The sequence below is a fragment of the Somniosus microcephalus genome, unplaced genomic scaffold (assembly GCF_052327205.1).
Source record: "Somniosus microcephalus isolate GS21.2 unplaced genomic scaffold, FLI_Smic_1.0 unresolved_chr7, whole genome shotgun sequence".
Lineage (NCBI taxonomy): Eukaryota > Metazoa > Chordata > Chondrichthyes > Squaliformes > Somniosidae > Somniosus > Somniosus microcephalus.
The window spans coordinates 5,979,149-5,993,733 of record NW_028225185.1 but is presented as its reverse complement, the minus strand read 5'-3'; the positions used below and the strand labels follow the sequence as shown (position 1 = coordinate 5,993,733).

The 14,585-nt window shown below is 48.0% G+C and overlaps 1 protein-coding gene across 1 annotated transcript in view; it reads left to right on the top strand.

The window, feature by feature from the left end:
• Nucleotides 1–14,585, top strand: part of LOC147086426 (cadherin-related family member 5-like) — a 78,987-nt gene that overhangs the window by 32,771 nt on the left and 31,631 nt on the right. The gene's annotated exons all lie outside the window — the stretch shown is intronic.

The window sequence follows — 14,585 nt, the reverse complement described above, 5'->3', positions numbered from 1 at the left end:
GTCTGTGCCCCCGAGTTCTAGATTTCCCCACGAGGGAAACATCCTCTCTGCATCTACCCTGTCGAGCTCCCTCAGTATCTTATGTTTCGATAAGATCACCTCTCACTCTTCTAAATTTCAATGAGTATAGATCCAGCTTGCTCAACCTTTCCTCATAAGTCAACCCCCTCATCTCTGGAATTAACCTCGTGAATCGTCTCTGAACTGCCTCCAATGCAAGTATATCCTTCCTTAAATAAGGAGACCAAAACTGTACGCAGTACTCCAGGTGTGGTCTCACCATCACCCTGTACAGTTGTCGCAGGACTTCCCTACTTTTATACTCCAACCCCCTTTGAAATAAAGGCCAACATTCCATTTGCCTTTTTGATTATTTGCTGTACCTGCATGCTAACTTTTTGTGTTTCTTGCACAAGGACCCCCAGGTCCCTCTGAACTGTAGCATTTTGTAATCTCTCTCCATTTAAATAATAGTTTGCTTTTTTATTTTTCCTGCCAAAGTGGATAACCTCGCACTTTCCCACATTATACTCCATCTGCCAAATGTTTGCCCACTCACTTAGCCTGTCTATACCCCTTTGCAGATTCTTTGAGTCCTCTGCACAACTTGCTTTCCCACCCATCTTTGTATCATCCGCAAACTTGGCTACATTACACTCGATCCCTTCATCCAAGTCATTAATGGAGATTGTAAATAGTTGAGGCCCCAGCACTGATCGCTGTGGCACCCCACTAGTTATCGTTTGCCAACCTGAAAATGACCCATTTATCCCGACTCTCTGCTTTCTGTTAGTTAGCCAATTCTCTATCCATGCTAATATATTACCCTCAACTCCGTGAGCTCTTATCTTATGCAGTAACCTTTTATGTGGCACCTTATCGAATGCCTTCTGGAAATCCAAATACACCACATCCACTGGCTCACCCTTATCCACCCTGCTCATTACATCCTCAAAGAACTCCAGCAAATTTGTTGAACATGATTTCCCTTTCCTAAAACCATGCTGACTCTGTTTGACTGCAGTATGTTTTTCCAAATGCCCTGCTACTGCTTCCTTAATGAAGGACTCCAGCATTTTCCCAACGACAAATGTTAGGCTAACTGGCCTATAGTTTCCTGTTTTCTGTCTCCCTCCTTTCTTAAATAGGGGTGTTACATTTGCAGTTTTCCAATCCGCTGGGACCTCTCCAGAGTCCAGGGAATTTTGGTATATTGCAACCAATGCATCCACTATCTCTGCAGCCACTTCTTTTAAGACCCTGGGATGCAGGCCATCTGGTCCAGGGGACTTGTCATCTTTTAGTCCCATTATTTTAACGAGTACTATTTCCTTAGTGATAGTGATTGTCTTTAGTTCCCCACTCCCTGTGGCCCCTTGATTATCCATTATTGGGGTGTTGTTAGTGTCTTCTACAGTGAAGACAGATGCAAAATATTTGTTCAGAGTCTCTGCCATTTCCCCGTTCCCCATTATTAATTCCCCAGTCTCATCCTCTAAGGGACCAATGTTTACTTTAGCTAACCTCTTCCTTTTTATATACCTGTAGAAGCTCTTACTATCTGTTTTAATATTTCTTGCCAACTTACTCTCATAATTCATCTCTCTCTATTATTTTTTTATTCATCCTTTGCTGGTTTCTAAAAATTTCCCAATCCTCTGGTCTCCCACCAATCTTGGCAACATTGTATGCCTTCGTTTTCAATTTGATACCATCCTTTACTTCCTTAGTTAGCCACGGATGGTGCTCCCTTCTCTTAAAATCTTTCTTTCTCACTGGAATATATTTTTGTTGAGAGTTATGAAATATCTCCTTAAATGTCCGCCACTGCATTTCAACTTTCTTACCCTTTAATTTGTTTTTCCAGTCCACTTTAGCCAGTTCTGCCCTCATGCCATTGTAATTGCCTTTGTTTAGGATCAGGACACTGGTTTGAGATACAACTTTCTCACCCTCCAACTGAATTTGAAATTCAAACATGCTATGATCACTCTTTCCTAGAGGATCCTTTACTATGAGATCATTTATTAATTCTGTCTCATTACACAGTACCAGATCCAAGAGAGCCTGCTCCCTGGTTGGTTCTATTGCATACTTGCTCTCGAGTCAGTACAAAGAAGGTTCACTCGGTTAATCCCGGGGATGAGGGGATGGACATATGAGGAGAGGTTGAGTAGATTGGGACTCTACTCATTGGAGTTCAGAAGAATGAAAGGCGATCTTATTGAAACATATAAGATTGTGAAGGGGTTGGATCGGGTGGATGCGGGGAAGATGTTCCCGATGATGGGTGAAACTGGAACTAGGGGGCATAGTCTTAGAATAAGGGGCTGCTCTTTCAAAACTGAGATGAGGAGGAACTACTTCATTCAGAGGGTGGTAGGTCCATGGAATATGCTGCCCCAAAAAGCTGTAGAAGCTACATCATTACATAAATTTAAAACAGAAATAGACAGTTTCCTAGAAGTAAAGGGAATTAAGGATTACGGGGAGCGGGCAGGAATTTGGACATGAGTCTAGGTTTGGATCGGTCATGGCCCTGTGGGTAGCGGAGCGGGCCCAGGGGCCGTGTAGCCTGATCCTGCTCCTATTTCGTGTGTCTAATTCTGTTAGATTCAGGAGATGGCTCTGTGATAGTGGATTGGCGGTTAGGATCAGATCAGCCATGATCTTATTGAATGGCGGAGCAGGCTCGAGGGGCCGATTGGCCTACTCCTGCTCCTATTTCTTATGTTCTTATACTGTTCTAGGAAAACATCCCGGATGCACTCTATGAACTCCTCCTCCAGGCTACCATGGCCAATTTGATTTGTCCAATCAATATGGAGATTTGCATTGGAGAGGGTGCAGAGGAGATTCACCAGGATGTTACCTGGGCTGGAGTGCTTCATCTATAAAGAGAGACTGGACAGGCTGGGGTTGTTTTCCTTAGAGCAGAGAAGGCTGAGCGGGGACCTGATTGTGGTGTACAAAATTATGAGGGGCATAGATAGGGTAGATAGAAAGGAACTTTTCCCCTTAGTAGAGGGGTCAATAACCAGGGGGCATAGTTTCAAGGTAAGGGGCAGGAGGTTTAGAGGGGATTTGAGGAAAAACTTTTTCACCCAGAGGGTGGTTGGAATCTGGAACTCACTGCCTGAAAGGGTGGTAGAGGCAGGAACCCTCAACATTCAAGAAGCATTTAGATGAGTACTTGAAACGCCATAGCATACAAGGCTATGGACCAAATGCTGGAAAATGGGATTAGAATAGACAGGGCTTGATGGCCGGCGTGGACACGATGGGCCGAAGGGCCGCTTTCTGTGCTGTATAACTCTATGATTCTATGATTAAAGTCTCCCATGATTATTACCGTACCTTTTTTACAAGCCTCCATTATGTGTTGATTTATACTCTGTCTAACAGCATTGCTACTGTTCGGGGGCCTGTAGACTGCACGCACCAGAGACTTTTTTCCCTTATTATTTTTTATTTCCACCCAACCCGATTCTACATCTTGATCTTCTGAGCCAATATCACTTCTCACTGTAGTGTATGTACTTTGCAGAAGGAACTATATTCTGCAGCCCCTGTATACTGCAGTACCAGTAGTGACCACCCCTGTATATAAGCCTGTGTAGTAACTTTTGCACAGTAGTTCCAGTTTGTCTCCACTCAGTAAAGACCTGTTATAACCAACTCCTGCAGTCCGTGTCTCAATTACACACGGACATAATACTGGCAACGAGCAGATCCGAACTTACCTACAGTCTGCACCACCTCATGGGGATCCATCCCTGAAGCGAAGTTGTCAGAGGTCGAGGCCAGAAGGAAGAAAGAAAAATAAATAAATAAATAAAACAAACAGAAGAAACGGGCGTCGACCATGGGCAACTGCCTCTGATTCATCGGAGTTGAAGATTTGCAGGAGAGGCTGTCGAGATCGGGGCTTGGTTATCCTGTCGATGGTGTTCCAGCTAATCGGGCTGGAGGCAGGTAGTACACTGATCCTTCCTGGGCTGCGGCGGGCTAGAGCTCGATCGGGTGGCTTTTCAACGGGGCCGAGCAGCGTTGTCGGGAAGAGGAGAGAGAGAGAGAGAGAGGGTGGAGCACACAGGGCGCGGCCGGTGCTACGAAGCCGGGCAGCGTACAGACCCGAGAAGAGGGAGGAAAGTGTCCCGCAGGGTTGCTCCGACGACGGGGAAATAAAAGAAATTAGAAGCGCAGAAAGTCGCGAGGAGCTGCAGTTTGCCACGGGAACCGCAGAGAGCGGCGTTAGCAGCAGCGCGGGGGGAAGTGCGCGAAGACCATAGGGCGTCGCCATCAAGGCATAAACCGCCAGCAACAGCGCTAGCAGCAGCGGGGAAGACGGAAAGCGCGGGAGGCGCCATTTTGTTAAATCGGGGAAGAAGGCAAAGCGCGGGAGGCGCCATCTTAGATTTCCAAGATGCCGAAGACTGGCAATATCACTGCCTTCAATAATGCAATAGAAGACTGGACCACGTATGTGGAAAGAGTCGAAGTATATTGCGAGGCAAACGAAGTAGCTGATGAGAAAAAGGCATCGGTACTACTAAACTTAATGGGCGCAAGAACGTACGGCCTATTGCGGAACCTGATTACTCCAACCAAACTGATGGTGAAGAGTTTTAACGAAATTGTTGATATCCTACAGGAACACCTAAATCCTACACCGCTGCTGATAGCAGAAAGATTTAAATTCCACAGGAGAAATCAGCATAAAGATGAGAGCAATGCTGATTACCTTACGGAACTACGCAAGCTACCAAAGCACTGCCAGTTCGGAGCAGGACTGGCAGATACCCTACGGGACAAATTTGTCTGTGGACTCCTGAGTGAAGGAACCCAGAAGAGGTTACTCTCAGAGAAAGAGCTGATGCTAGATAAGGCTTCCAGCGTGGCAGTATCGTACGAAGCAGCAGCAAGGGGAGCTGCGGAAATACAGCAAAAGCCACAGGAATACGGCACCCACGAAATGACACGGGGATTTGAAAAATGTTATTGCTGCGGCAGAACAACCCATGACCAGAAGGACTGCTGGTCCAAGGACAAAATATGCAGGCAATGCGGAAAGATGGGACACATTGCACGAGTTTGCAGATCTGGGAAGAAGACTAACGACAACAAAAAGGCTACTAATGAACAGTACAGGAAAGTACAAAAGATGACGGACAGTAGTTCCGAAGACCAGTTGAGCGATAGTGAATCTGGGAACAAGAGACTAAGCTGTCTCAAACTTCACAACGTAATCGCAAAAGAGGATCACCGAACCATTTGGGTCACCCTCACGATAGCAGGGTCCCAAGTCAAAATGGAATTGGATACAGGATCAGCCCTGACCGTCATGAATCAACGAGACTACGAGCGGCTATTCTCACACATACCCTTGAAAGAGACATCCATTGTCTTGAAGACGTATACGGGGCAAAAAGTATACCCCAGAGGGAAAATAAGGGTGCCTGTCGAATACAACGGCAAGGAAATACAGAAATTGTGTCTGTACATACTGCAAGATGGTGGACCACCGTTATTGGGACGTGAATGGATCAGAAAGATAAGTTTAGACTGGCACTCCATTCAGGCACTGACGGTGGCTGGTAAAAAGGATGACGACGTCACACCTGGACGATTGTCAAAAATCTTAGCTAACGCCAAAGAGGTATTTCAACAAGAACTGGGAACTCTTAAAGGCGTAACCGCCTCGATAAAAATAGAAGAGAATGCAATTCCCAAGTTTTTCAAAGCAAGACCAGTACCATATGCAATTCGTCCAGCCGTCGAGGCAGAGCTGGAGAATCTGGAGAATGCAGGCGTGTTATCTAAGGTAGACTGGAGCGAGTGGGCAACACCCATCGTTCCTGTCATGAAGAAAACATTAAACAATTAAGTCTGAGGAGCCAAGGAAGGTTCGCATCTGTGGGAACTTCAAGGTGACGGTGAACCCAGTCCTTCACACAGTACAATATCCTCTCCCGAGGATAGAGAATATTTTTGCCTCACTATCTGGAGGGAAGCGTTTTACAAAAATTGACCTAGCACAAGTATATTTGCAGATGGAGGTTGAAGAATCCTCTAGGAAGTATCTCACGATAAACACTCACAAAGGTCTTTACCAGTATAATTGACTGGTATTTGGAGTAGCATCAGCTCCGGCGATATGGCAAAGAGCAATGGAACAAGTCCTGCAAGGGATTCCGGGGACTCAGTGTTACTTGGACGACATCCTAATGACAGGTGAAGATGACAGTGAACACCTTGCCAACCTAGAGCAGGTGCTCACTAGACTAAGAGAACATGGGCTACGAGCCAATCGCCGCAAGTGTGAGTTTTTTAAGAAACAGATATCGTATTGTGGCCACGTGATTGATGAAGAGGGGTTATATAAGTCCCCTGACAAAATTGAAGCGGTGGTAAAGCTCCAGCGCCTGAAAATGTGTCGCAACTGAGGTCATTCCTCGGATTGGTGAATTACTACCATAAGTTTTTGCCGAATTTGTCCACAATTCTGCACCCACTGAACGCCCTACTACAAACTGGAGTAGCATGGAAATGGAGCGATGAATGTAAGCGGGCCTTTCAGAAGAATAAAGACCTAATCACTTCAAGAGAAGTATTGGCTCACTACAACCCATCACTACCGATAAGACCGGCGTGTGATGCGTCTCCCTACGGCATTGGAGCGGTACTGTCACATAAATTCCTTGATGGTTCAGAGAGGCCGATAGCTTTTGCGTCACGCTCGTTAACTTCAGCCGAGCGTAACTACGCCCAGATTGACAGAGAGGCCCTTAGCCTGGTGTGGGGGGTGAAGAAGTTCAATCACTACCTGCACGGTCAGAAATTTGCTCTACTAACTGATCATCAACCTCTTGTCTCCATTTTCAACCCTCAGAAGGGCGTCCCGATAATGACAGCACAACGGCTACAGAGGTGGTCCCTTTTCCTAGGGGCACACCAATATGACATCGAGTACAAAGGAACTAAACAGCATGGGAATGCTGATGGATTGTCACGCCTACCGTTGCCGATGATGGAAAAAGCACCTGCAGTGGATCCAGTGGAGATATTCCACTCGACCATAGTTGAATGTCTCCTGTGACGAATGCAAACATAGAAAAGGAAACACGAAATGACCCGACACTCTCCTGGGTCTATGATTTAACGGTGAAGGGATGGCCAGCACATGGCGAACAACTGTTGCCAGCATTCTTGCCGAGAAGAGAACAGCTGTCAATGTGCAGAGGAACCTTGATGTGTGGATTCAGAGTAGTAATTCCAACCAAATTGAAGGATAGAGTGCTCAATGAGCTTCATGAGGGTCATCTGGGAGGGGTAAAAATGAAGAACTTAGCCAGAGCGTTTGTGTGGTGGCCGGGAATTGATAGAGAAATCGAAGAGATGACCAAGAGCTGTACAGGATGCCAGAAGGTCCAAAACGCCCCACCACAAGCCCCTCTACATCCATGGGAGTGGCCCTCATCTCCATGGCAAAGGGTGCACATTGATTTTGCTGGTCCATTTATGGACTCGATGTTTTTAATTGCGGTGGATGCACATTCAAAGTGGCCAGAGGTAATAAAAATGTCCTCAACCACCACGGAAAAAACTATCACAGTCTTACGAACCATATTCGCCAGAAATGGGCTGCCTGAACAGATTTGCTCCGACAATGGACCACAGTTTGTGTTTGAAGAGTTCCGGAGGTTCTTAAAGAACAATGGTGTTAAGCATTACACATCCGCCCCATATCATCCAGCCACCAATGGATTGGCTGAGAGGTTCGTTCAAACATTCAAGAAGGCTATCAAGGCAATGTGTAATGAAGACATACCCCTACAACACAAGGTGGATAACTTCTTGTTTGCCTACCGGAATGCGACACATGCGGTTACCAACCAAACTCCAGCCATGATGTTCTTCAATCGAAGACTAAGATGCCGCTTGGATTTGGTTAAGCCAAACATCAGAAGAGATGTGGAGAACAGGCAGTTTCAGAATATGAATGAAAGGCCGACCAGGAGTTTTAAGATAGGTCAACAAGTTTTAGCCCGGGACTACCGCACAGAGAAATGGCAGCCAGGAACGATCTGTACACGGCAAGGACCTCTAATGTATACCGTGGACGTTGGAGAGAGCATTGTAAGACGCCATGCTGACCAGATTCTAGAGTCACTGGAAAACGTCAATTCCACACCATGATCCAATACACCTGGTGATGAAACCGAAGTACCAATTGCATCTACCTCAGAATCGGTGATATTGGAAGCAGACGAACCAAACAACGACGTTGATCCCGAATCAACTTTGCCAGAAGAACCTGATACCCCAAAGAGGCGTTATCCAGACAGAATCAGGAAGCCTCCTCAAAGACTGAACTTATAATTGCTTAACTTCAGCTAATGTATCTAGCAACTGTAGTTGTAAATATGTTATTTAATTATTAATCGAATGTTATGTACTGTTTAGCTAAAAGGGGAGGAATTGTAGTGTATGTACTTTGCAGAAGGAACTATATTCTGCAGCCCCTGTATACTGCAGTACCAGTAGTGACCACCCCTGTATATAAGCCTGTGCAGTAACTTTTGCATTGTAGTTCCAGTTTGTCTCCACTCAGTAAAGACCTGTTATAACCAACTCCTGCAGTCCGTGTCTCAATTACACACGGACATAATACTCACCACTGCATTGATCCCATCTTTTACCAAGAAAGCCACCCCACCTCCCTTTCCTTTCTGTCTATCCTTCCGAATTATCATATTTTGAAGTGTTTGGAGTAATCTCTCGATCCACTGTCACCTCCTTGGAACAACTGATCTCAACATTGACAGATCACTTCTGTCGTCTCAACCTCACCTGCCATCTATTCCATCAGCATCGGTGCCCTTGAAAAAATTTCACCTTGGTCCTCAGAATTCCACCATGATCAGCCCCAACACCAGCATCACCAACAACAACACCACCAACCTTCTCTGAAATCATCTGATGCTGCACAGGACACAGGGCATCAGCACCCGAGCACATTGCTGCCCGAGAGGCCAGGAATGGCCTCACCATGAGCAGATTTACTTCACTTGGCACTGTACACCCTGGCTGCCACATGATGCACCAGGTTGGCACCACCCCACACCAACACCATAAAGCATCCCTACAATGCCCAAGCCATTCCTTTCACACTCATCACCATTGGGGTAGCGGGGGGTGGGGGGGGGCGGCGATATATGCCTCACCATTCACTGGAGCTCACTAACACACTTTCAAAGGTGCACACAAATTTGTCCAAGAACGCAAAGTGGTGACAATAATGATTTCACAGCACATTAACAGAAGGGTTACACAACCATTGGCTAAAACACCCAAGTGCCTACCCTTGTGTGTTGTTAGTTGGTATGAATGGACTGGGATGAGGGTGAGTGTGAGGGGTGGCTAGTGAGATAATGTAGATAGAGAGGGATGGGTGGAGGTGCAAGGTAAGTTGGTGTGAGTAAGGATGTGCAGGAGTAGGGTAGGGAAGGCAGAGTGATGGGGATGTGATGAGTGGCACAGCAGGATGAGGTTGAGTGTGGCTTTGTACTAACGTTTCGTGATCTACTGAGATCATTGAAAGGTTTGTGCCACTGCGGCCTGGTCCTCCTGATGACATCCCTGCTTGTGCCCTCCTCTGCAATGTGCAACCAGGCTGCTTTGATCTCCTGGGGAGGTCCCTTCCGCCCATGGGAAGGGAAGAGAACTTCCCTGTGTGCTGTGACTCCCTCCATAAGCATATGGAGGGAGTTATGGGAGAGCCTGGGTGCAGCCCTGCTCCGCTGTGCAGTGCTTGTCTGTGTTTGAAGCACCTCAATGCTGTCAAACACTGACAGCACAAATGTCAAAATGATTGTGGACATGGTCCCTTTAAGGAAACCGGCTGATGAAGTGTCATCAGACCCACTTCCTATTAATTGGCCGGGAACCTCGCAGGGCGGGCTTAACAAGCCCAATCATCGGAATATCTTGTTGGAGGCCGGGATCAACACAGATCCGAGGTCACCACACGCCAACGATGTCACCCGCTCTGGATCCACCGAGGTTGGAAAAATCGAGCCCTCTGAGTCAGAAGGTCGTGGGTTCAAGTCCAACTCCAGAGGCTCGAGCACAAAAATCCAGACCACACTGTCGGAGGGCAGTAAGAACATAACATAAGAACATAAGAAATAGGAGCAGGAGTCGGCCATTTGGCCCTTCGAGCCTGCTCCGCCATTCAATAAGATCATGGCTGATCTTCTAACTCATCTCCACTTTCCTGCACTATCCCCATATCCCTTGATTCCCTTAATATTCAAAAATCTATTGATCTCTGTCTTGAATATACTCGACGACTGAGCCTCCACAGCCCTCTGGGGTAGAGAATTCCAAAGATTCACCACCCTCTGAGTGAAGAAATTTCTCCTCATCTCAGTCCTAAATGGCCAACCCCTTATTCTGAGACTGTGACCCCTGGTTCTAGACTCCCCAGCCAGGGGAAACATCCTCCCAGCATCTACCCTGTCAAGCCCTGTAAGAATTGTGTATGCTTCAATGAGATCACCTCTCATTCTTCTAAACTCTAGAGAATATAGGCCTAGTCTACTCAATCTCTCCTCATAGGGCAATCCCCCCATCCCAGGAACCAGCCTGGTGAACCTTCGTTGCACTCCCTCTATGCCAAGTATATCCTTCCTTAGGTAAGGAGACCAAAACTGTTCACAATACTCCAGGTGTGGTCTCACCAGGGCCCTATATAATTGCAGTAAGACGCCTTTACTCTTATACTCAAATTCTCTTGTAATAAAGGTGAACATACCATTTGCTTTCCTAATTGCTTGCTGTACCTGCATGTTAACTTTCAGTGATTCGTGTACAAGGACACCCAGGTCCCTCTGAACACCAACATTTCCCAATCTCTCTCCCTTTAAAAAATAGTTTGCTTTTCTATTTTTCCTACCAAAGTGGATAACTTCACATTTCTCCACCTCTTGTGTGGCACCTTATCGAATATCTTCTGAAAATCCAAATATACCACATCCACTGCTCCCCCCTTATCTATTGTTAGTTACAACCTCAAAAACTCTTAACAGATTTGTCAAACACGATTTCCCTTTCATAAATCCATATTGACTCTGCCCAAGGATTAATTAGCAATCTGAAATAACAACAGAAAATGCTGGAAATACTCAGCAGGCCAGGCAGCATCCGTGGAGAGAGAAACAGAGTTAACGTTTCAGGTCTGGGACCCTTCATCAGAACTGGAAAAGGCTGGAGATGTAACAGATATTAAGCAGGTGCAGAGACGGGGTGGGGGGTCGTGGGGGGGGGCGGGTGGCGGTGGGGGGAGGAAGGAATTGAAAGAACATGCTGTGAAAATGTTGCAAATGGGAATGGCAAAATCATACTGCATGAAAAATGGGGGCAGGGATTATTATCTGAAATTGTTGAACACTATGTTGAGTCCGGCAGGCTGTAAAGTGCCCAATCGAAAGATGAGGTGCTGTTCCTCGAGCTTACGTTGAGCTTCATTAGAACAATGTAATAGGCCGAGGATGGTGAGGTCAGAGTGGGAGTGAAGTGGAGAATTAAAGTGACAGGCGACCGGAAGCTCAGGGTCACTCTTATGGACTGAATGGAGGTGTTCCGCAAAGTGGTCTCCCAATCTGCGTTTGGTCTCCCCAATGTAGAGGAGACCGCATCGTGAGCAGCGAATACAGTATACTAGATTGCAAGAAGTACAAGTAAATCGCTGTTCCACCTGGAAGGGGCGCCCGGGACCCTGGACAGTGGGAAGGGAGGAGGTAAAAGGGCATGTGTTGCATCTCCTGCGCTTGTACGGGAAGGTGCCAGGTGAAGGAGAAGGGCTGTTGGGGGTGATTGAGGAGTGGACCAGGGTGTCGCGGAGGGAGCGGTCCCTTCGGAATGCAGAAAGGGGAGGTGAGGGGAAGATGTGTTTGGTGGTGGGATCACGTTGGAGGTGGCGGAAATGGCGGAGGATGATCTGCGGAATGTGGAGGCTGGTGGGGTGAAAGGTGAGGACAAGGGGAACCCTATCATCCCTTCCAGAACCATGATAGGGTTTTCTCTCTAGCACCTTTTTTGAACAGTGGGGTAACATTAGCTACCCGCCAATCCATGGGAACTGTTCCAGAGTCTATCGAATTCTGGAAGATGACCAGCAATGCATCCACTATTTCTACGGCCACTTCCTTAAGTACCCTAGGATGTAGATTATCCGGTGTGGTAAACCACTGTTTGTATTCCACTGTGTACATGTCTGTACATGCCTCGGCTGACTCCTCCCACGAGTCCAGGTATAAAGGTGACTGCTCCACAGTCCCTCTGTATTCTGGACTGGTCGACCACTCGAGGCACACCTTCATTCTCTTGTTAATAAAAGCCTGTTAGTTACTCGCTTAACCTCAGTCTTCACGTGTCTTCTCAATAGGACCGGCCCTGGGGATGTCAGCCATGGCGGTAGCGATGTCCCCGATGTGGACTTCCTTGGGAAGACAAACATTTTCTCATGAGGGGTGGTGTTAGTGGCAGTGCAGAGCAGTGACCGAATAGAGTGGAGCGCATCGGGGAGCACATCCTGCCAGCGGGAGGTCGGAAGGCCCCTAGACTTTAAGACTAGCAGGGTAGCCTTCCAAACTGTCGCATTCTCTCTTTCCACCTGTCCGTTCCCCCAGGGGTTGTAACTGGTGGTCCTGCTTGTGGCAATACCCCTAGCGAGCAGGTACTGGCGGAGTTCGTCGCTCATAAACGATGAGCCCCGGTCACTATGGATATAGCTGGGGAAACCGAACAGGGTGAAGAGGTCGTTCAGCCATTTAATGACTGTGGCACTGGTCATGTCCGGGCAGGGGATGGCGAACGGGAAACGGGAGTACTCATCAATAATGTTGAGGAAGTACACATTGCGGTTGGAGGAGGGGAGAGGCCCTTTAAAATCAACGCTCAGGCACTCGAAGGGGCGAGTGGCTTTTATCAGGTGAGCCCTGTGATGTGCCTCAATAAATCCGAGACTCGATGTTAGCGAAACAAAACAAGGCTTTTATTGACTTAGAAGGTAATACACAGGAGAGAGGTATCTTCCATCCAGAGCTCTGCCATACTGGATGTGCTGCAGGCTGGGCCAGCTTACATAGGGGCCAGGTATGGGCGGAGCCCTACACATAGTACAATACAATGGGCCAGGTATGGGCGGAGCCCTACACATAGTACAATACAATGGTGAGGGAAATGAAACTGAAACCAACCACAGTCACAGGCAGTGATGAATGGAATATTTCATCACACCCTGTCTGGTCTATAAAAGTGCGGTTTGCACTCAGCGCAGACTTGGCAGTTCCTGGTCATGGTCCTGACCTCCTCAATGGAGTAAGGCAGGTTGCGGGCCTTGATGAAGTGGAAGAACCTGGTGACCCCCGGGTGGCAGAGGTCATTGTGGAGGGCCCGCAGTCTATCGATCTGCGCGCTGGCGCAGGTGCTGCGCGATAGAGCATCCGGGGGTTCATTGAGCTTCCCGGGCCGGTACAAGATCTCGTAATTGTAGGTGGAGAGTTCGATTCTCCACCTCAAGATTTTGTCGTTTTTGATTTTGCCCCTCTGCTTGTTGTTAAACATAAAAGCAACTGAACGCTGGTCAGTGAGCAGGGTAAATCGTTTTCCGGCCAGGTAGTGCCTCCAATGGCGCACAGCCTCCACAATAGCCTGGGCCTCCTTCTCAACAGCAGAGTGTCTGGTCTCCGGGCCCTGGAGGGTTCGTGAAAAGAAGGCCACGGGTCTCCCCGCCTGATTAAGGGTGGCGGCCAGGGCGAAGTCGGACGCATCGCTTTCCACCTGGAAGGGGATGGATTCGTCCACTGCGTGCATGGTGGCTTTGGCAATGTCTTCCTTGATACGGTGGAAGGCTAAGCGGGCCTCTGCCGTCAGGGGAAAAGAGGTGGACTTGGTCAGCGGACGGGCCTTGTCCGCATAGTAGGGGACCCACTGGGCGTAATAGGAGAAAAACCCTAGGCACCTCTTCAGGGCCTTGAGGCAGTGGGGCAGTGGGAGTTCCATAAGGGGACGCATCCGGTCGGGGTCGGGACCAATGACTCCGTGTTCCACAACACAGCCAAGGATGGCGAGGCGGGTTGTGCGGAATATGCACTTCTCCTTGTTATACGTCAGGTTCAGGAGTTGGGCGGTGCAGAGGAATTTTTCGAGGTTTGCGTCAAGGTCCTGCAAGTCATGGCCGCAGATGGTCACATTGTCCAGGTATGGGAAAGTGGCCTGTAACGCATTTTGATCAACCATCCGGTCCATCTCCCTTTGGAAGACGGAGACCCCGTTGGTGACGCCAAAGGGAACCCTAAGGAAGTGATAGAGGCGGCCGTTTGCCTCAAAGGCAGTATACTGGCGGTCCTCAGGGTGGATAGGGAGCTGGTGGTACGCTGATTTCAGGTCAATGGTCGAGAAGACGCGGTACTGCGCGATCTGGTTGACCATATCAGCTATGCGGGGGAGTGGGTAAGCGTCCAGCAGGGTGTAGCGGTTTATTGTCTGGCTGTAGTCGATGACCAGGCGCTGCTTCT